General features: G+C 42.4%; 1 long non-coding RNA gene across 1 annotated transcript; it reads left to right on the top strand.

Moving 5' to 3' along the window:
* Positions 1–17,739: 17,739 nt before the first annotated feature.
* On the top strand, positions 17,740–21,751 carry LOC142786715 (uncharacterized). Its single transcript, XR_012889129.1, has 2 exons — positions 17,740–18,325; positions 20,442–21,751. It is a non-coding gene; the product is annotated as an uncharacterized LOC142786715 (long non-coding RNA).
* The last annotated feature ends 2,274 nt before the right edge of the window (positions 21,752–24,025 follow it).

The raw sequence follows: 24,025 nt of genomic DNA, 5'->3' as shown, positions 1-24,025 counted from the left end.
TTTGAGTCCATATTTTTAATCGTGAACTCGCCCGTCTTTTGGACCATTTTTGCATCTGCTCGGTAGTTATAACTCTGCTTGATACTCTGGTGTACCAAAGAACATGCAGATAACTTTATTTTGATGTTTTGGAATAAATTTCTTTATTTATTGTTTTAGGGGCATACATGTGCACCTGCCGAAAGAAGAAAACGAGAAGTAGAAGTTATTATTTGCCGCCAAGGCAGCTGATGAGAAGTGACAGGGAGGAATACTACACTGCGAGTGCCATCTGTTGAGTAAGCTTCATAATATATGGCAATTTCAAACTACTAAAATTTTTTCTTTCATCATATATATGTAATCCACGAACATTGCCCCTCTAAAAATAGCTACGTAGACGTAATATGTTTGAGCTCAATAACTGAAATAAGACCGTAAATAAGCTTGAAATGTTGATTCTTTTACAATCTATTATGAGTAAGGAGCCTATGATTAAGCTCAAAATAGAACTTCACAAATATTTTGTCTGCACTATTTATGTTTCCTCACTGTTTTGCTTGCTCACTGCTGGATTGTTAAATAGCCTTCTGTCAGTTCTGGCACAGCTTTCATAAGATCGATCGTTTAAAAGCACAATGAAAAATATATAGACCGCGTTAATTTGAATCTAGCCCGATAGTTTTTTCCAAATTTTTTCTATCAAACTACAGAATCAACCTAGACTCAAAAATATTGTAAACGCGCCTTTTTTCATTGAGACATGTGGTGAACAACCAGCGCCACCAAGACGGCACTAGAGCAGTTAGTAGCCGAGCGAATACTTGGCCTAAATACACTCATGGGGCCTCTATTTCGATCTTTTCGGTGAGCTTCGAGGCGAACCGTTTGTCATCTCGAGTCACGCTTCAAGTGGTGTGTGCGGCTTAGCTCAGTGGCGCCAAACAGGCCGTGTCAATGTAGTGCCGCTTATATATTAAAAGTTGTACTAGCTGCGTAGTCGTCATCCAACATTCAAGCCGGGTGAAACCTTGGAATGGATGAAAAAAAAATGGCGGACCCTAAAGCTCCGCCCTAAAGAGTTGAACGCAATAGCGAAATCCGGCCCCTAGTGCGCCGTTCAACTTCCAAGTGAATACTTATTGATATGCTTTGTTACGTACACACACACACACATGCGTGCACGCACACGCCCCCACACACGCGCACATTAGATTGTACCAGCGCGTGCGCGAGTGGTACATACAGGTTTTTAATCTAAAGCAAGAGTCGCATGGCCTCCGAGATGCACGCCGCGCACTCGCCATTTCACAGGTCATAAAGTGTCTCACGATGCCTCACAGATAGCAGCAGCACCTTGTCTAGCGTTTGCTGTTTGCTTGATCAAAGCCTCTGGAAAGGCCTGATGTATTTGCTGCTAGATGGGCAGAGTTGTTCATTTTTAGAGCTGTTTGAAAGTTCCTCTGTGTTTTTAGTAGCGATGGCTGCACTACCCCGACCTTTCTTGGCGTAGTTTGAAGCTTCCCAAATGCGCCTACAAATCACCGAATAGGCTAGTTTCCATTGTGACACCTCACGAACGAAACGCGTTGAAGGGGCCCTGAAGCACTTTTTCAAGTAAGAATGAAATGAATTCACTAGAAGCGCTTAATGCCTCACGAATGGAACGCTGGAAGAATTTTAAGAATCCGTCCAGTGCAAATGTAGTTACAAAGGTTTGTCGCATGCTGCAAGTGCACTATGTCTTCTTTCATCCCGATGGAAGCGCAGGAAGCTAAACAGGAAGGGGGGACAAGGGCAAAAAAAAAAAAACTACCACGCCTCGTGACCTTGAGCACGTTTTTTTCTTCGAATGCGCAGCTTTTTAGTGCGAGCACGTGCACAGGCGTGAACAAGTAGCGGCCTCCCATGGCGATCTTTGTAACTAGCTTTTCCGCTCACAGATGCACAGACAATTTTTCGCTCTAAACCAACGGGGCCGACGCCGACGGCGGGATTTCTGCGACAGGAGCTTTCTAACGCTAGCGTCTTAAAATGTGCCTCGTCGGAACTCTCACTGCGCGCTCTTATAAGAAGTGCGGCATATCCAGTGCGCTTGATGGCACTAAGGACTGCGCACTGTTTGAAGACAGCGACTAAGAAGTCAGCGACAAGGGAAGCAGCGACCGTGAGCCTGAATGAGAAGTTTTGTCTGAGTATAGACTATGTGCCTTATGACAACGATTCCAGTGATAAACGAACCGAGGACTCCTTGTTCCTATAATTCTTGTTGCCATGATAAGACCCAGTGATTCACAGCGTTCCCGAGTTCGTCATGCCATTCGAAGCGTTTCCCTATATGATCTTTTTTCATGGGTATAAAAATCGTAGGTGCTGAGTCATGGCCAATTTAACACCTGATGCTGTCCGAAATCTGACAAAGCAGCGCTATTTTTTAATCTTTAGATTTTACGATATGAGCACCATCCTGCCCTCTCAAGTACTGCCGCATCAATTGGACGGCGCTCTTTATAAGAGCCTCTGCTATTCCTTGTGCGTGCGAGCATCCTTAATGATCCCATCTCTGGCAGATACTCCAATCCATTCTTTCATCTTAGGTGTCTTGCCACGTTCTCATATAGCAGCATAGGCATCTATGTCAATGGTCATGTTGTTGTTGTTGTTGTTTTAACTGTTTTGCTGTGGAGAGGTTGAGGAGCCTATTGCCTCGGCTACTCCATATCACAGAGTTCTGCAGCGAAAAATAAAAAAATAATACAGAACGGTACCCAAAAATTAACAATACGGAAAAGGAAAAAAACACATAATAGCACACTGAAACCAGTTCAAATAACATGTCAATACACAGTTTTCTTCACGCAGTTCACACAGTCATAAACTTCTTTCACGCACACCTTACTACTCTAATGCCAGTATATACATGACCACCCTTTACATAATACTCATTTCTGGCTGTCAGTCATAGGCGCTTGTCCAGTCCGGTCTCCACTAAAAAGTCTGTCAGGAAAATTATTGCCTTTTTCTGAAGATGCATCTCAGGCCATGGTCCAAGTAGTTTCTTTATTGTGAGGGGCCGTCTGTCCAAACTTGCTAATTTGTTCCTTAATTTTTCTCTTTCTTTCGCGTATTTAATGCACTCCAAAAGAATATGGCGAACATTTTCTTCTGCATGACCACAATGGCATTCCGGTGAGTTGGATCGATGTATCTTGTGCAGGAAGCTGTTTGTGTATGCTACTTCCAATCTAAGTCGGTGGATCAATGTCTCTAGGTGTCGTGGAAGGTCTGTCGCTATGGAAAATTTTCTGTGTGGATCAACTTCATAAAGTACCGTTTCCTTTGATTTAGGGCTCTCAAACCACTTCTCCATCGAACAATGGTTAGCTCCTTGCGATATAAAATGTCGAATATCCGTCCCAGATATAGGGATTGTGCAATCCCGTCCTTCCTTCAATGCTTTCTTCGCGAGACTATCAGCATCTTCATTTTCCTTTATTCCAATGTGGCTGGGTATCCATTGGAATACGATGTTGTGACCCTGCGATGAGGCATATTCCACAGTTTCTGCGATACATTGTGGTATTTCACCATTTCTGTAAGGTGATCTCACATTTCTGATTAGCTGAAGAGCAGGTTTGCTATCAGTGCATATCACCCATTTTCGTGGATCTGGATTCTCGCAGATAAGCTTAACTGCTTCAAAGATAGCCACAAATTCTGCTGTCGTCGATGAAGATTTGTGCGATAATTTGTACATCTTCTTTTCCTGAATTTCGGGTATAAAGACCGCACAGGCTGACGCTTCTTCTGTGCATGATCCATCTGTATATATCTTCGTTTTTTCATTATGCATTACATGAAGCTGATGAAGTACCAACTGTGCCGCTACTAGAGGTGCCATGGCTGCTTACTTCTCTATGCCGTCTATTTCACGGATAACGTTGAGAAGTGGCAGCGTCCAAGGTGGTTTTGAAGGTTTCCATTGTTTAAATTCTGGTACTACTGCTTGAAATGATGATATAGTATCCTGTAGTCTCGTTGCCATTCTTTGTGTTAGTGCACCAGATAAAAAATGACTTTCATGTTGCGTGAAAATTCTAAATAAATTTCGAGATGTTTCTTTAGTTCGCAGTACTGCCAAAGGTGGCTCTCGAGCCTCCGCATACACTAAATCACTGGAAGTTGACCGTGGTAAACCCAGACATACCCTCAAGCTCCTTGCCAATAACAAGTGCAGTCTTCTTTCGGTGGAGGCTGGGAGTCCGTGCAGCAGGGGCAGTGAGTAAGTTACGATGGGGCGTATCCAGGCAACATGTAGGGCTAATAACGACTCTGTAGTACCACCCCATTTGGCCCCGCAGAGATGCCGGAGGATTCGAATGGCCTGATTCACTTTTTGTTCCAGGGTCTGGACATGAGGCGACCATGTTAGTCTCCGGTCTAAAATTACTCCCAAGAATTTATGAGTTTTGACCATTTTAATAGGCTGATTTTGCAGAATAATCTGGAAATTTCCAGGTCTCTTTAATGTAAACGGAAGTATGGCTGTTTTGGCCAGACTCAGTGCCATACCTTTTTGTTTTAGAAAATGGTCTACATTATCCAATCCTTCTTGTAGAGTTTGTTGTATATCCAAAAACGATGGACCAGACGTCCATATACTTATATCATCAGCATATACTGAACATCTGATGTTGGGTGGAAGATTATACGGGAGCTGCGCCATGACTGCATTAAAGAGAGTAGGGCTTAGTACGCTGCCCTGTGGCACTCCTTGGTTGACGACATGTTCTGACGTTGCGCCCTCCTGCGTAACTACAAAAATTTTCCGGTGCTTCAGGAAGTCAGCGATCCAACGCAGTATCTTGCCATTGAATCCCTGTAACGCCAGGCCTTCCAGAACGTGAACGTGACTCACTGTGTCGTATGCTCGGTGGACATCAAGGAATACAGCGACAGTGATGTTTCCTTGCGTTCGTTGGTTTTCCACATCTGTGACCAAATCCAGAATGCAGTCCATTGTGCATCTACCTCTTCTGAAGCCGGCTATGCTTTCTGGTAGTAGTTTTTTCATGTCTTGCCACCATAAAATTCGTTCATTGATCATTTTTTCCATCACTTTTGAAAAACAACTTGTCAAACTAACCGGCCTAAACGAGTCCAACTGCATAGGGCTCTTCCCTGGCTTTAGCACCGGTACTACTTTTGATATCTTCCAACTTTCCGGAACTTTTTCTTCTTGCCAAATTTTATTATAGATGTCCAACAGGTGTAATTTTCCTTTTTTGCACAAATTAGAAAGAGCAGCGTATGTAACTCCATCTGTTCCTGGTGAACTTGTTCGTTTTACTGAAGACAATACATATTGGAGCTCCTCTGGTGTGAAGCTGTCATCCAGATCTGATGAACTGATCGCAGAGGACTTTGTTACAACCGCCGAAGCTGATTCTGCTGAGGATTTATATTCGCTCGTTTGGGCGGTCTCTCCATTTCTCAGTATAAGATCGCAAAATTCTTCGACAATCACCCGTTCGCTAACTCCTCGAGACAGCGCTAGAGCCTGTAGTGGTCTCGAGTGGACTACTGGCTGTCGGAGGGCGCGTACCATGTTCCACAGTTGAGTCGCCGAGGTAAATGGGGAAAGTGAGGCACATAAATCTTGCCACCTTTTGGTTGAAAGCTTGTGCAGTTGGTTACGCATTGTAGTGTGTACTTTCTGTGCAACCTTGAAGTCTTCTAAATTACCTGACCTGCGATATCTTCTTTCAGATCGGCGTCGTATTGCCCGAAGCCTCTCATACTCAGCGTCGACACCCGAATACCCATCTGGAATGGGTACTGTACGAGTTGCTTTTGTTAGAAAATTTTTTATCTTAGATGCATACGTTTCTGCGTCAGAACAGGGTTCAAGATTTTGTCTCTGTAGTTCTCGAAAGATTGCCCAGTTTGTGATTCTTGTTTTGCGGTTATTTCTTGTTTTCTTCAACTTTGGGTGATATATGAATACTGGCAAGAGGTCACTTCCTCTTGTGTCAGCGTCTGCAGTCCAGTCTGCTCCAGCCGCTAATTCAGAGGAGCACACAGTAATGTCTAGTACGCTGCAGTAGTTATGCCCCCGTAGAAACGTTGGAGAACCATCATTTAGTATAGTGTAACCATAATCTTCGCATATTTTTACTATAGCAGATCCCCTTACACTACAACGCTCACTACCCCACAATTCATGGTGCGCGTTAAAATCACCACATATAATTATGGGATCATGGTCAGATCTACACACTGCAGCCAACTCTGCGTATGAAACGTTTGCTTGAGGGTGCACGTAAACACTAACTACAGTTACAGTAACGTTACCAAACTTCACTTTGCATCTAACAAATTCCGGCGCATCTGTTTTTGAAGTAGCCACAAGTGTCGACGGAATATCGCGTCTCACACACAACATCACTCTGCTTTTTGCAGCAGGACGGTCTGCTTGGTACACCACATAATTGGACAAGCGAAAGTTAGTGGATACTCTTGTTTCGGAAATACACAAAATTGGAAACCCGTGCTGAGCGACGAATTTCCGAAAATCTCCACTCTTATTCTGCAAACCGTTGCAGTTCCACTGGAATATTGCACTTCTTTTGTACCAGTTAGATAGTCCGGTAGTCATGATTACGACAAGAGAAGATGCTCAACATCTAGCAGCAATTTCACTTCTGGTAAAGAGCCTGCTTGTGGCAGGGATCGTAGAATTGCTTTGAGAGCCGCAAAGATTATTGGCAAAATGACTTGCTCGCTTCCGGCTGTCTCCGCCGAGATCGCATTTCTCGAAGAAGTTTTACTCAGCAAGCTGCTGTGACCCTTCCCTTTGGTAGTCAGTGGCTCTTTGGCTGTGTCTGGCCTGGTAGAAAGTTCCACTTCAGCATGTTCCTGGGCCCGGACTTCTTTTCCAACGCGATGTTTTGGTGCTGAGCGCTTCAATACTTCCGAGTAAGAGTCGTGGCGCCACTGTTTTGCACTTCTTTGTGCCGCAGGAACATCTTCGACTATATCCGCATTGGGTGCTGGACCTTTTTGTATCTTATGGTACCCTTTTACAATTCTCTCTCTTTGTGCCGCTGATGCCAAACGGTTTCGAGAGCAGCCTGAGAACGACGCCGGATGTGGTCCAGCACAGTTTGCACACGTAGGTTGACGCTTCGAGGTGCATTCTTTGTAATCATGTGCGCCCGCACATACCTTGCATCTCTTGGTTCCCCTGCAAGTCTGCAGGGGAACCAAGCAGACTTGCAGGGGAACCAAGCCCATATCTCTGGCAGTTGTAACACCTTACCGCCGGCTCAATGTATTCCTCGACAGTGTGAACCGTAAAGCCGAGAGCAACTCTTTTTGGCAATGGCATGTCATGTCTAAACTGGAGTATTACATTTCGTATGGGCTGCATTGTGACACTTCCATCTTCATTTCTAACCCATCTCTTTTGTCGTGTGACGGAGATTACTCCAGCATCTTTAAGATAATCCAGTAGGTCATAATCACTGTACTCGAGTGGAACATCTCTTATTTTTGCTAAGGTCTTCATGTAAGACTGAGGTATCATCACTTGTACAGGCAATCCAGCCAGACTTTTGATCAGCAGTAACTTGTTTGCCGAGTACAAAGACCGTACTCCAACACAAAAACTTCCGTCTCTGTTAATTCTTGATGATGTCACTTTCTCATTGATAGCAGAGATTATCTCAGACGCTATGCGATTGGGATTCACCTTCCAGAAGGAGTCCTCGGCAGCGATTGGTCTGAATACCACCGGTATCCCCGTAGCTCTGTTCTTGTGATGGGTGACCACCGTGTAAGCTCCCTCGTCTTCCTTGGGTGCTTCTATATCCATCTGTGTCATGTCATTAAGAGAGTACGTCGATGTAGCGTCATCGTTGTCAACCTCTTCCTCCTCTGTACGCCTCTTCTTGCACTGCGAGGCCTCGCTGCTCTCTGTAGGGGACGTCGATATTGTTGCTGAGCCTGCAGCAACTTAAGTCGAGCGGGATGGATAAGTGGTGCTCCTCTTGGCGCTAGCGGCATCTCGTTGTCCCCCATACCCGGGCTTTGCCAGGTATGAGGCACGGGCCCGCTAAGGGGCGATTCTGATCGCGATGCGTAGTGAAACTCCGACTCACCGATGTTTAGCTGCCACTCTGGAGACAGTCCACCCACCGTACACACTGTAAAAAGATCCTGAAAATGGTCATGTTATTAACCTTCATACCTTTTCATTTGAATACCTCTTGTAGCAGGCACATCTAGTCAACTAATTCTATGGATTTTTTAGAGAAGTGTTCTCATTTCATTTATTTTTTTTGCTTGATAAGCTACTAGTACGGGTCTAACCAAATTCTCTTCATAATGCTGGCCCTCATTGCCAACTGATTGCCTCGCATCATGGCTTATTCCACGGTCGTCACAGCCATCACTCTGCAATTGCTGTTTGCCGTCATCGTCGACAATGTACCCATCTTGGACGTACCTTGACGTGACGAGCTTGTTCACTCAAGTTGAACCACATTGGAAAAGTCTTGAGTAAAGACATGCAACTTCAATATGCTGCTCAGTTTGTATATGTGGACTTCACTGATCATGTAAACCGTTTTGGTGGTATGGCTGTTAGTTGCTTCTGTAATGGCGAAGCAGGTGGGCGTAAATTTGTCATTCCACTCTAAAAGATTGCATTTCCTGTGTCTTTTGATGTTCCTGTGACCACAAGTATTATTGTATGTATATACTTAGCTGACATATATAGTGTTATATTCTTGTGAGAAAGGCTACCCAGTCATAAAACTCGTCATGAATGCCTTTGAAAAATCATTTTCTTCCCGAAGAGCTTCCGCCAACCAGTGAAAGTACTTTGCCACGTTTCCAAAGATGCGCATAACCACTTGCTACAAAGTATTAAGTTGCAAGCTGCATTCGCTGCAGATCCAAAAGAATTAAAATGCTACAATCAGTGGCACACAAAATACTAGAAGAGCTTAAATGAAAAGTATGCAGATCATCTCAAAACAATCCAAATATAACTTGATCTCACCTCTAGGTACAAAGCATAATTATCTATACAGAATGAACAAAAATATTTGTGCCCAGACAGTTTAGTCATTTATGGTCCAATGGAAGAAAGGACTGCAACTTGGTAATGAACTGAACAGTAAATAGTTGCATGCCTTGTGTGTTTGTTTCGTGATCAATATTTCTCGCTTGATTTTGGCTGGCAGGTCACTTTGCTGTGCGAATTACACTGAGCAGTTGCTCCAATGATCGCGTTTCGCTTTTTCTGACTGGGTTTAGGCTACCTTGAATATTCAAAGGCCTATTTTTTATGTAATCAAGGAGCCAAATTTAATTACCGCTTTTCACTGAATGCTTGTCAGCCAGTAATCATAAACTTCAGTTGGTTTTAAACTGATGAGAAGCTTCTTTTCATGTGCAACGTGTTTTGTAACACAGATATCGGCAGGTTTTTGTGTTTTGGTAAAAAAAAGTTCTTGTTGTGAACCTTTTAAACTCTGTCAAAACAAGCTGTACTTGAGTGGGATGTTTGAGTTCTTCAACGCTGCTACATTATCTCTGTTCATAAAATCATGACATAGACAGTCAACAGCAGTGGCAAACGTCATCGTATACAACGCATGCATCACTGCTAAAAAATTATTGACAAGAAAATGGCTGTCTATAGTATTCCTGTGCCCCTATGTATTTGACACAAAGTTTCGCCAGCGTCTTCTACTTTGCCTATTCACCTTCCCACTGATATTGTAAATACTGCAAATAAACAACATTTTCGTCAAATTTTTTAAGATTGCATAAACAAGATGTGTTTCCGTGTTGCACATTTATTTGTTTTTCACCCAGGAGTTGACATAGTATGAAATAAACTTGCAGCGTGCCTTGTTCGTAATTATTACTGAATGCTTAAAATGTGTTTTGTAACACTCCCATTCATGTCTTGCTCTGTGAAAATGACAAATAAATAAAAAGTATGTATATTTTGTAAATAGATGTCTTTATTTCTTTCATATGACATTTCAGGCACTTCGGCGTGTTCTTTTCTGGCTAAGCTGTGAGACTACATGTCCTTATGGTTGCTGCAATTCTGCACATAAAAATAATGCACCCTCAACAAATGTTCACTTATATAAGTCATTACTTACACAGAGCGAAACCACATTTTTCAGTGCTCTAACAAAAAGGCAGTATATATATCACATGCGTTGGAAGCTTTGGGTAGTCTGCTCTGGTTCTCATGGACATGCACAAGTGTGTTCCGACATTTTTATAGCTTGGCTGTTCTAAAGCCACTTTTTTATGCGTTTACGAATGCGTTGAGTAAGAGCTGTTAGGAAACAATTGTTGTGCATGGACAATAATTTTCCAATTTTTCACACTATACCAGAGCTTTCTTCCTGACCAAAAGCTTTGGGGTGGTTCTAGTAATAAGCCAAAATGCAGAATAATGGCTATTTGGCCCTGTAGCTTAAATTCCGTTGTAGTAAGGGTTGCAGCGCAAGCACGAAAGTGCTGGGAGAAAGGCAAACAGAAGGCGAGAAATAGAAAGGCAAAGAGGACTACGCGTGTTGTCTTCTTTGCCTTCCCCTCTTCGCCTTCTGTTTGCCTTTCTTCCAGCACTTTTGCGCTTGCACTGCAACCCTTATTACAATAGAAGTCAATATGCCCTTCAATAATAACGCACACACAGTAGTAAATATTTTCTGCGCACGTCGCATGAAAGTAAACACGTCACACAGCAATGTTGACATCACGTTGCTAGTATTTTGCGATAACATTGCCATGATGTTGAAAATGTGACCTTGGACGTTGCTATATTGATGTTACAAGAAACGTTGTCATGTCATCAAATAAGAGGACAATAAACGCTTTTAGGCAACCTTGCTCACTGATATCTGGGCGCTTTTATTCAACGTTGCGATAACATTTTGCGTTACTTGGGTTTTTGTTTTCATGCTTCTCGATGACACCAAGTTTTGTGGCACTAAGATATATATATATATATATATATATATATATATATATATACTTAATCTGATGGTGCTGACATCTTCCTTGTGGTTCTGGCAGACATTTCTTCGAGTGTTCCGGCCCAGATTCACGCGGCGTGCTGACAGCGGGGCATCTCGGCTTCTTCCGCACCTGCAATCGTGCACGCCTTCGTTTTTGATGACTGGAAGTGTATATAATGGTTCGTCGTTGCGTCACTTTGTGTGGTGGTTGTCAGCACTGGAAACTGTAGACACTCCTGTCACCTGGCCTTCAATTACTCGACGCCCCATATGAGCCTTTTGAACATCTCAGCCTTGAGTTGCGAGGTATGTTCTCTATATCTATCTCAGGAACTCGATGGATCACCAGTTATACCGACTATGCCACGCAGTTTTCCATTATTCGCGCACTTTCAACCAGCTTTCCGACCAACGTAGCAGACTCCTTCATCCAGAATGTTACAATCCTCCAGCACGGAGTGCTGCGCCCGCTCTTAACCAACCAGTGAAGAGAGATTTTTCCAGGGTCACCAATGACGTCCTGATTTGTTCCTCGACCATACTTAATCTAAACACGGCTACCATTCACTGCCGGATGGTAGCCGTGTTGACGTAGCAAACGAAGAACATTACTACCGACATGCCGGCAACCTATTTGTCGGCTGACCACCACGACTGAAAGTTTGCAAGACGTTTTGCACGTTTCTATTTAACACATTCCTACACGAGACTGGTGGCTAAGAATTTTTTTCTCTTAATCCGCCTAAATTAAACCTTGCCAATAGACACGGTAATGTTTTCTTCCAAGCACCTTTCTATCAAGTAAACTCAGAAAGCTGCTGCACGCAAGGACCACGGAAGTTAACCTACACGCCTTCCGTTAATTGGCTCGCAAGTGGGATAACAATCTTATTACAATATTCATCATAAAAATGGCCACTTCCTGGATATCTTGTGCTTCTTATTGTATGCAACACGCCGATTCGGGCTTTTTGAAACGCAACTCTTGCTGTACACCAGACCGTACCAAGAATGCTGTCAAGTGACCCGTGTGACGTGTGTAATCGAACCACTGTCTTTGTCTCTGTCGACTCAACCCTGCAGCAACATCATTCACATTTTCCACCAGAAGCCATATTTTACATGGGATCCCACCGACACGTGTAAGCTAACCATCCTCAGTGCAGTCGTTGTCCGGCTGCACCGAACCAATGCTCTCGCTGCAGGGAAGTAATGTTAGGTGCTGCTTACCCAGAGGACAAAAAAAAAGTAAAGGACGGGTAGGCTCCCGCTTAAGCAATCTTCGTTGTTGTTAGCCCGAATACTCTGTGTTAATATTTCCAATACAACCTACTTCTGTCGTTTCGCTGTGAAAGTGCATCGCTATTTGCCGCTGTCTGAGGCTCTTTTGCTTTAGGATCTATTCTCAGAACTTGTAGTATGAACCACTGAATATGTGCACCTTCCTTGCTAGTGGTTAGAGGTACACCTCTTTACAGGCGCCATCTCGTTTTGAAAAATACCAAGCGATGGTGCACTTTCAACTAATTGCGGCAAAACTGGGCTCGGTTTGTCTCATCCAGTTGCACGTAATAAGAGACAGTCGTTATGTAGTTTGAAGGGCTGACACCAAAACGGACTGGCTATGGTCAACGCCTCCTCAGAATACAATATTCATTATTGCACGTTACTTTATGACACTTTTGTAGCAATCACATAGGATTTAATGGAGCGTTCTATTTTCACACTGATATTATGCAGCTGGCACCAATTTAGCGTTTCAGAAGCAAGAAATACAATGCAAGGTAATTTTCTTAATAAGCAGTCATCTTCACAGCGTGAGACAAGGGTTTACGCTGCGGAATTATTAACCAAACACATCGCTCTGGGCTTGTCAATGACCTGAACTTAGGTAACAAAACTTTGTGGTGTCAAAGTAGATTGTCATATAAATGCGCATGCACCGAATGACCACCATTATCTTCATATAGCACACGCACTAATATATAATAATCATACCTGGTTGGTTCACTTTCACAGTGCGTAATTTCATTGCTTGTTGGGGCTTAATGCACCAAAAACTACTATACGATTATGAGAGATGTCACACAGTGGTGCCACCTGAAAATAATTTTGACAACCTGAGAGGTAAATACGTGCATTTAAATCTACGTGCACGGCTCTCAAGTAAGACGCCTCCATCGAAAATGCGGTGGCCATGACCGTACTTTCAATCCTGTCTTACAGTACAGTAATCGACCATCATGACAACTAATCCAGTGTGGCGGTTGTTTGGCAGTGTGCAGCGCCAGCGAACTTAGTGCATCGGCCGATAGGTATTTTTTCTCGCGCTTCGTTTCGCTCACAATACACATTTAGGCGCATCGCACGGGACATGTACAAGTGATCACTCATATCACCCACGTTGTAAGCTCTTAGTAATACTCACAGACGTGTGGCTACACTATTATGATGCATTTTGCAGGGGGTCGATCACACACAGGCGTGCCGACGCAGATTTCAGCTTCTTGTAAATGCACGTGAATAAACAAAGTAGTTCTTATGCATACGCAAAAGCAGGACAACGGCAGCACTCCTTTCAACCTAATCTTCTCTTACGTGGGCGGGTGGGGGCAATGTATAGGAGGGTCACAATATTTTTCGTACATCCTATTTTTGCATAAGACAAAACATGGAGCTAAGATAGATTCTTGAGAGATGCACGCCATTCTTTTGTTGTATTTTTTCTTTGTTTATTCATTGTGGTGCATGTCCAGTGGACAAGACTAACGGAACATTACAAGGAGGGGGGGGGGGGGACGCTTTTACGAGGCTTCGTCTTGGCTAATTCTGGACGCCGCGCACGCTTATGCTTAAGTTGGACGGGTCAGATGACGTGCTCACTACGTCAATTGTGACTTGCTGCTGCCGATAAGAATACAAATATAGAACACTGTAAAGCAAAATGAATTGTCGCCGCATAAGCGTAGTTCAAACGCGACACAATCATACATTGGCGCTGCGCCGAATGACTATAAACTGTAATATTTGTCCGTCAGAGGCATGGCCAATATCTTCGTAATGCGAACAAATGCCTCTCAGTTTGTGGTAAGAAGGAGAAAATGCTCGTGCATAGCATAGGACATACGGCTCTTATGGAAGGTAGAGAGACAATGTCCTTCTTCAGTGGGCCATACGGAAAAGTCTAGAAGTTGGCTGCTCTGTTGAGTTATTTTCCCTCCGAAACAGCACTACCAGGCTACTTTTTCTTTGGGCATGATGTGTTGACAGAGAGCCTGGGTGCGTGTGACTTAACACTATAGCCTGTACATAGTTTCTCTTTAATCTTTTTACTGTGATATGAATACTCTTGACGAGTTTTTGATATCGGCATTGCCATCCCGTACACTATCAAGTCCGAATTGATAACACCTCCCCCCCCCCCCCCCCACACACACACATCGTATGTTCTAGCCGCCGGTAAACGCACGTGAGTGGGAACTACGAATGCGGCTGAAGCAAAGGTGAAGCAAGCCGACCCATCGCTGTCCCACGAAAGGCACGCGCGATAACTTCACCCGCGTGTGATGGACGTTGTCAATTTTTGCTCAGGCCAAGAGGAAACGTCCTGCTTGTCTTGAAAAATGCTGCGGCCACGGTGAACTAGGCCCAAGCTGCCATATAACCAAATGGGAAGATATATAACTGCCAATTGGAAACTTCAAAAATACTTTCTTTCTTAAGACGAAAAATATAATGCTTAAACTTTGGATAAAAAAAAAACGCTTCTTCGCTTTCCATTTGGATATAAACGTTATCTTTAGTTATACCTCCCCGTGGTGCAAATTGCGCCTCAACAAGGACCAAAATGACGACTTTGGAAAATTCGGGATTCTTTCTCGTGAAGCTGTATCTTTGCCGCAAGATATAGCGTCTTTTAAATAATTATTCAATGCTCAGATATTCATACAAAGAACAGCATTGCGATAGAAAAACTACAAACGCAACGCCTTTCGGCTAATTTTTCGGAGGCGTATGTGTCCGAAAAATTGCGCTAATAATGATCAACTTGAAACGACGTTTTGCACAGTCACCAATATTTATTATATAAACTAAATTTGGTATTGAACGTAGAAGCTGCACTTGAAAAATAATTTTTTAACAAACAACAGGCTTATGACATTTTGAGAAATTCGGAAAGCACTCACGTGACCATAAATTCTTTTTTTCTCCGAAATATTCTGGCAATTCACTGCTTTCGAAGCATTGTAAATCAGCACAATTTTTCTTCGAATAGATTTGAGATGGTCACCTAATTGGGTGGAAAGTTTGGCGCAGAATTACCTCACTACAAATGGCACTGTCAGCGAGCAACGCTCCCGTCTGGGAGCTAAAGTATCAGCGCTTTTGTGTAAGAAAATAGTACGATAAAAGGAGAGATGGAAAAAAGAAAGAAAAAGGTATGATCACTTGCACCCTGCGTGCGCCTCGGAGGATGTGACGGCAAAGCTCCCACACTGCCGCCGCACGCTGACAATCTACCAAATGTAGAACCAAATTACTCAAAAAAATGTGGACTTCATTTACCGGAACATTCACGCCTATCTTTTAGAATTTTTGTGTATTCGTTCATTTTTTATAGTTTTGATTCAGTGTACTTTTAAGAAGCAGATAGTTAAATTTCTAGAGACCACTACCACGAAACCCTTCGTAATGATAGGGGGGAGATTGTTGGGACGCAAACATTTCTCGTTTTCTTCTTTCTTTTTGAGGATTACACGTCGCACTTCCTTTTTTTTTGGCATGAATCCACAGCATCCACACTTGTTTGATATCTCCTGTAATGCAGCACAGAGGTATTGTTGTAAGCGAGTTGTTTTGCCAAAGAAAGCATATAAGCGCTGATGGTTCTTTTTTTTCATTATCATCAGCGATATGTCGTTGAAACGAGTATCGTTGTAATGCTGGGTTTTACATGTTGGAAAAGCTTGCGAGTATTTTTAAATTATTGCGATCCCTCTAAAAGCGTGAACATTAATATGTCCTGTCAGCCAGCATTTCAGGACTGTCAGACCGCGCGTACAACAGCAAACAAAAAACCAAAAGCGTAAAAATTAACAGAACTGGTGCACTGTTTCTTTGTGATTCTCGGTAACGATTTTTTTTCTGTTTTATTTGACTCTCAGTAAAAAAACGGTAAACTGAATGTGCGAGTTAATCTCGTTAGTCAAACAGTGCGTACATGTAATTTCATAGTCTACCTATAATGTTTTTGCCTGCCAAAGTAACAAGAACAGCCTCACCATATCTACTAACTGTCTTTCTCTCAAGTACACAGGTTAATGTACGGCAGAAGAGTGTTAAGCGGACACAAAGAGCTTATACTGCAACCGCAAAGCATGGTTTCAATTTAGTTTGAACCAGAAACTCCACAGAGTGCGGGTCCACTGGCGACACTACAACACCGCCGCGCGCGCCGATCCAGGCGCGCGCGGCGGTGTTGTAGTGTCGGTGTTGTGCGCCGGCGGGCAGGCTTGCGATCACATCTCCCTGACATGGTCACGTGATTTATAAATGTGGCACATGTAAGATCGTGACTCGCGCATGCGCGGCGCTTGCCAGTCACTATGGATGCTTCTCACGGCGAAACGTCGTGGTCGAGAACTCGCTGGAAACGACCAAGTTCAACGGCGATTGGCGACAAGACGTGTATTCGTTGTGGTATTCTGATCGGCTAACCTGTGGTTGCGTTAAGTCGGAGAGTATGCAACCACAAGGTTGCGCAAGGTGGTGTTACTTCACTGCTTCGGTCATCATTATGTCGAAGCTTCCCCGCCAAGCTGACCTGCGAACAAGTTTGGTGGATTTCGCTATCAGGTAAGTCCTATCTTACGGCTTTCGTGTATTTTCTCCGCATTGTGCCTGTTCGACTGCTGAGAAAATGCCCATACCTTTAGTGTTTGCGCTACGTTGAAGGCGTACAGAAACTTGGTCGAAAACGCGTTTTTTGTGCACGCGATTGCGGCGTATTCGCAAATGCTATGAAATAGTGGCGCGTGCCCCTAACCGTGCCGGGTTTAGCAGGGGTTTAGCCGTGGTGGTGCGGCAGCTGCTGTCGAATGTCGTGTTAGAGCGCGCAGTGCTTTATAGTTGAAAATTTCTGTACGTCTAGGGTGAGTGGTCGACAGCACTGCGCATCGTTTCCCTTGCAGTAGCGTTATCAGACGACACGACCGAGGTTGAGTAGGCGTGTTCCGTGTAGGTAAACAAGCCACTTTAGTTAGCAGGGGTGTGACAGCTGGGCTGTACTTAGATTGCAATAATCCACTTGCGGATATTAGCGCTGGGTATTCTGCCGGCAGCCGTTATTTACCGTTTGCAGGTCTTGTGCCGGCAGTAGTTGCGTAACTTAAATCAAGATTGTTCTTATCTATATTACATTATATTACATTTTATTTGGGTCTTCGCCGAACATAATTGGGCTGCGCTACTTTTGTTATCGCAGAAAGCACCTTCCGAAAGCAAGTGCTTCCAAGATGTGAGCCACAAGTTCTTTTCAACGAACTGGTCAGATGCCGAAGAGTCGCGAGCCTACTGCTTCTGCTCTACGCAGACAGTGCAGCCACCAAAGTTAAGTTCTTGGAAAGGTGTGCGAAAAGCGCATGTTGCATAGAGTGGGAATGTTTCTTGTCAGGTTTTGCAGCTTATTAGGGAATAGAGATATATCTGCAAATGTAGTTTCTTGCACAGTGTGTTTCACATTCTCAAATATTCATTAGGCGAGTTTCAATATTTCTTTTTTATCACTTCCCAGATCTTGCTCATTCATACAGAGTGCTGCAGCGATCACACTATGTCAATATCAAGATGCTTCAATTCTGAAATCAATTAAACGTAAACATTTTGACAGCAATCTGTCTGGCTGGGTAGAAAAGTTTAGAAAATTGAAATTGCTCCAGCCACAGTTCAATCAATTACCGTGACCCCCTTCATTGCCTGACAAGTACTCTTCACTAGCAAAGTCAGGTAATGTTGCCCGTAAGCAACATTATGCTGATCTGACTGTAAATTTGTTCTCTCTGCAATATGTAATGATGTTATGGCTCTAAAATGATGCTGTAGAGATTGTGTGGTTGTCACGTGTGCTGCATGTTTGTTTATCTCACCAATGCTTTACACAGTGTTTCCTCTCCGTGCTACTCTGACACAGCGGCACATCAGTGAAGCCTTGGTTGGTCGATGGCTGCATGCTGATATCACCATTGCTTACGTCATGATTTATTACCAAGTGACTGTAGTCACCCCTGTTCACGGTGAGAACAACGGAAAAGCCGAGTGAGAAGCTGAGAAAAGCTAGAACGTTTGTTTCATTGCATGTGATCTATTTATTGCACCATTTGAGCGTAAAAATTTTGTGTCAATATGTTCACATTGTACAACTTTGCAGTTATCACATATTTTTGACGGTGAGGTTGGTTAGTCGCTTTTTACATTTCACTTATGAATGGTCAATTTACGCACTGCGTGGATTCATTCATTTATATTCTGGAATGAATGCTTATCTGTAAAATAGTCTGCAGGTTCTGTTACTATTTATACGTATATGATACAAAACTTTCTGTATGTTCAGTATATACTGTCAACAACAAAAGTTTTCGGGGTGCAAAATGTTTAATGAAGCTAAATTTCCACTTTGTCTTTGAAAGAAATGTTTCATACTGCACTTGGCATTTGTACGTATACAGTCACCTGCTTGATTACAAGCATTAGGTAAGGATGTAGCAGAAATTCGCATTTGTTGTGGATTCAACATCCTGCAAGCTTTTGCTGTGGATAGCACTTTCATAGAGTTTTCATGGCGCTAGAGCCACAATTCCCCTTTTCAGCCACATAGCTGGCAGTTTGTTGCTTTGCTGCTTTGTTTACCTAATATCTATATAGTCAGTGCATTTAAAACAGCGTTTTTAGTGTATTTACATCAATAAGTATTTAAAGTTGTACTAGCCGTGGAGCTTCTTTTTTTGGCTTTTTTGGCGTTAACTTTTCAGGAACCTAACGGCTGTTTTCATAGGAATCTTAGATGGTAATATTGACTCTGCTAAGCTTTGGTTCAAACGATAAGCTGAATAGTTCCCGAGTTGCATGTTCCACGCCACAGCATTCTCGGTTGCCGAAAAGAGAATTCAAGTGGGATAATGTGTAGCTCCTTGCTAGTTTCTTGTCTTGCTTCTACTTGGACCTATTGTCACGATCCTAAAATTTAACCTATGCTGCTTACAGCTATGCCATCAAGTGAACAACCCCCATACTGATTGAATATGATCGTTAGTGCAGCAGTTGTACTTTCAAAGGAGGCGAAAATGCTAGAGGCTGAAGTGCTTTTGAACTGACGTTCACATTCAGAAATCCATTATTATAGTGTCATCAAGTGAACAAAGTGGTAATTCTAGATTGTATACATATTTCAAATAACAGAGATGAGCTGCTTAGTAGGTTGGAATTCATGTTAAAAAGGCAAGGCTTGCAAACATACACTCGAGAAAGTATTCAAGACCCTGCAAACACCAAATAAAAAGGTGGATATTTAGGTAAAGATGAAACAATACAGGAAGAGATATCGATCAGTACGACAGCTGTGTTGGGCTAGGTGAGATATAATTGATAAGCCATTTCAATTATTCGTTGAGTTTATCAATTGTTGACTCACACATGCACTAACACATATCGATATCCCAGGCTTCAACCAAAAAATGCATTTTTTCGTTGGTTTGCTTGCACAACACTGCGCTATTAGAACTTTGGCATGCATTTATGTTCTTCATGATATAGAGATAGGTTTAATGATGACCTTCTGGTAAGCTGTCTCTTATTTTTTGTTACAATGCAAAGTGGTTCTAAGGGAGAAAGGAAGAGAAAAGTGAGACCCGTAACTGTCTGCTTCAGTGAGCGACACCTCAACAGTAGCTCACAAGGGATGGGGGTGAGGAGGGATTAAAAGGATAAGGATGAAGGTGTAGAGAAAGAGATGATGAAAGAGATGAGGTTTGTTACTCTGCCCTCTTATTGTTAGTTGGAGTTTGAAGTGTTCTGACTAACTTGTGGTCATGTTTGCGTGCGCAGTCTTTTCAACATGTATGTGTATAACGCGCTAGCAAAATATGTTGTGGAGCGAGTTATTTAGAAGTTAAATTGATGTCTAGTGCAAAATGTAGTTGTTGCTGTTTCCTTCTGTAAGACTTCTTGCTTCACGATGACGGGGCGTCATGCTGGAGCCCGCTAACGCGGTATGAGTTATACATACATAAAGAAACAGCAGTTGTTGGGACTCTTTTAGACTGCTGCCTCATGGGGCCAAGAACGTTAAACTAGGTTACGTGGGCCTTGATAGAAAAACTGAAATTGTTTCTGATGTTTTTGTTTTATCAACAGACATTTTACATAAACTGGCCCAAAGGTGCCCGGAGGGCAGCACAGAAGGACACATGGAAGCCATTGGGCTGCCTCAGAAGATGTGAATCAGCTATAACCTGTGATTATTTACATGGTCATGGTCATGTCATGTTGGTCTACGAAGGAGTTTTTTGACCGTTTGCAATATTTTCTAAAACTGTTGCTTTGATGCCTCAATGCGGGAAGAAGTTGTTCAAGCATTGATTTAAAGAAATTTTGTAATACAGCGGCCTTTCAAACATTGCGCTCAGAAAGTAAGTTATGGGAGAAAAAAACTGGCGCATGATTGTTGCTTCATTATTCTACCACAGTCTTTGTTTCCTTGTCAGCAAAGTTTCAAGGCTATGGTATAAAAATTGGTGTTCTTTGAATTTATGCTGTTTTAGGTCACTAGCAAACATGGAAAAATGTAGTGTTTTAGTATAGTAAAAACAAGACTGATTCTTTCATTTGGAATAAATTCACAATATCACTTTACGTGCATTCACACAGAGCTAAAAATACGTCTCATACTAAAAATTCAAAAAGTCTTCAAACTGACACTTCTTTACTGTGGGTTCTGTTGGGTAATGTAGTACTCCAAAAAATATAAAACCCACACATCATAGCATAACTTGCTTTTGTGACATTTCTTACAGAGTTTTTAGTGTAAATTTAGTTTCCAGCAGAATTGAAAATAATCGAAATTTTACGTTCACTAGTTATTTTTTTGTGTTTTCTTGCTTTCTTTTTACTTTTCACTCGCGTGCATATAGTGTGCGTCATTTCCTCTGTGCACATTATCGTGTCTTTTTAGAATCTTATGTTTATGTGGTACCCTGCTTATAAGAGACATCTCATGTAAGTGACCGGAATTGCTGCCCAGAGCATGCTTTTTATAATGGGGTTGAACTAATACTCGCTGGGTCTCAGTATATGACTCATAGTGTCAGGCAGAATGACCTCGCTCAAATCACTGCTTTCTTCATATGCTTACCCTATTATTTGTTTGTTGTTATCCTTTTCGAAACTTACTGAGCACAGTGCTCTTTAATATTTGGTATCAAATATTCCCCAAGTTTGTGCAATAGGGCCTAATGCTTTTCGTAAACAAGGTTTGATGCCTTCTCTGAGCAGCACAAAGTTTTGTTCTGCTGACCATCACTTGAATCGATATATTATGGGGTATATTAGCATGATATTTTCTGACAATACAGTAGTTAGCCGGGCAACCACCTTGTATAGTGAAGAGGTGGACCACTTCATATCTTCTGTTTGTCTATTCAAGTAAAAATTTTCCAATTTCCTTATTCATTGTGCTTTGTATAGTGCATGGCTCATGCATGTATAACATGGTATCAGTTCACACAAGAGAAGGAAAATTGTAGACCATTGCGAACCCTGTAAACTCAGTGTATGTATAAAGTAGCTGATATGACACTCATTTCAGAAGGAAAGTAAAGGGCGAGCGATAAATTGCGAATCGAGGCTCAGTGTCCATATTTTTCGAAAATCCGTCAAGAACTTCACGTCAGTTGTACATCTTATTATGGTAGAAGATGATAATAAGGGGCTTCAATTAGGGCCAAACCAATAATAAAGTGTGTTGTAGGAGCCAATAAGGACTTCATTGAAGTTTTTTGAATGTTTGAGAAAAAATGATTAGTATAGGTTGTTGTAGCAACCTTGATGCGGTTGGCTGCCCTTGTAAATAGAAGCCCTTTTGTCAAATCACTAGATTTTAGCATCATGAACCTAGTGGTAAATAAGGGTTGAGTAGTGGGACACCTGCTAAATAGCTAGTTCTCTGCGCAAGTTTTGCACCCACCATCATTGCAATAGTAGCATTTGATAAAGCTAAGGATTTATGATGAATACGACGCATACTTGGTAAAAAAACCATTGAAATAATGGTAGTGCTTGTTATTTGACATGAAGACTTTTTTTTTACTGGGGTGGTCAACTGCATCAAAGTTGCTGTCAGAAGTTAGACTAATTGTCTTGTTCAAACAATGGCTCCAACAACACGCTTTATTTAGTGATATGACACTCATTCAAGCTCCCATGTTAATCTTAATTCCTGCCGTTATAAAATATACAACTGTAATGTCGTGTTTACTATATTTTCAAAACCTAAGTGTCATGTAGTGTTTATTACATTTTTTAGAGCTAAGGTCTGCAAGACTTCCTTCTCAATTTATTGCTCACCACTTATGTTGATGCATAATTCATTGTTTTCATCAGCCTATTACCTCGACCTTGATGTCATGATTAGGGAGGCGTTTATTGAGAACAAGCGGTGACGGAGCACTGAATGGGTTTAGGCTATGGAAATGGTAAGAAAGTCCTGATCCTCTCCTCTGACAGCTCCTTGTTTCGTGAACCAAAGGTGCGTTACAATATGTTCACTGCCGCACGTAGGACTTTGCAGCGTTCTAACATGCTTTGTCTTGTGTAAGCAGATTCGATATAATACACGCAAAACTTTTGTTTAACCGACATAACTCTCCATAGTGTTAGGTAGTTACAGAAAATGTAACTGAAACACCTTGTCAATAATTGAACACAATTTGTTATGCTATATAATATGTCTTTTGCAGTTAAAACATAGTGTGTTTAACTTTTAGTTCTGAAGTATATAGCAATACGTCTTCGTAGGAGCCTGCTCCTTGTTCTCTGCTGCTGCTTGAAATAGTGGTGTGAACAGAGGTGATGTATGACGACACCATAGCGTTGTTGAAACTCTGAGCATTGTTGCTGCTACAATAGTTCTTTTTTACTTCCTTTTCAGGCAGTGGAGCCCTTGGCCGTGCACACAGCCTCATAAGTAGGCTTGCAACAATTTTTACAATTATGTTCTGAATACATCTACCAAAGTGATGTTCAAAAAAACTTGCAGTAGTGCATTTTATTGTTTATTTGGCATGCAGCGGCAGGTATTACTCACACGTTTACAAGTTCACGCACACAGGGCATATACTACTCCCACATCAACTCTGGATTTGTGGCTTGACTGTGAATTATTTACTCTGATTTTACACAATATTAATAACAAAACGACGTGAAAGCTTTGCCGTCTATGCATGTGCCATTCTCTGTATGCTGGCAATAAGTGAGTGAAGTTCAACTAGACCACTAGTCACAAATTTGCTTGTAAACATTTAGAGATAGGAGGCTTGGGTTGCTGCAAGCTGATGCATGGTAACGAATTGACCAAAACTAAGCAACTTTTCTTTTTTGCGAATTGTGTACACGAGATGGCATAGTCACTTGCATTAGGCTCTGCAGATGACTAACTCAAATCTTCAGTGCCTTTTGGTATACCTAAGGATATGCGTTCAGAGACCCCAAAGACCACACACCTGCAGATGATCAGAGAAAGGTTTTCTACAAAATACACTGGCGTAATGCAACCCTGCTTCCATTGGCAAAATGGACAGAAAAAGCCACCAGTCCAGCTTGCTTCAAGACGAGAGTTTAATTGCTCGACAATTGAGCACACCTTCTGCATGAACAGTGCTTCGAAGTGGCTTGGAGACAGACTGGTGGTGGTAAGGGGGCTGACTTGGAATGATGGTTTTTTT

Source organism: Rhipicephalus microplus, unplaced genomic scaffold, assembly GCF_043290135.1.
Source record: "Rhipicephalus microplus isolate Deutch F79 unplaced genomic scaffold, USDA_Rmic scaffold_28, whole genome shotgun sequence".
Lineage (NCBI taxonomy): Eukaryota > Metazoa > Arthropoda > Arachnida > Ixodida > Ixodidae > Rhipicephalus > Rhipicephalus microplus.
Note: the sequence above shows the minus strand (reverse complement) of the source record. Positions and strands in the feature narration are given on the sequence as shown.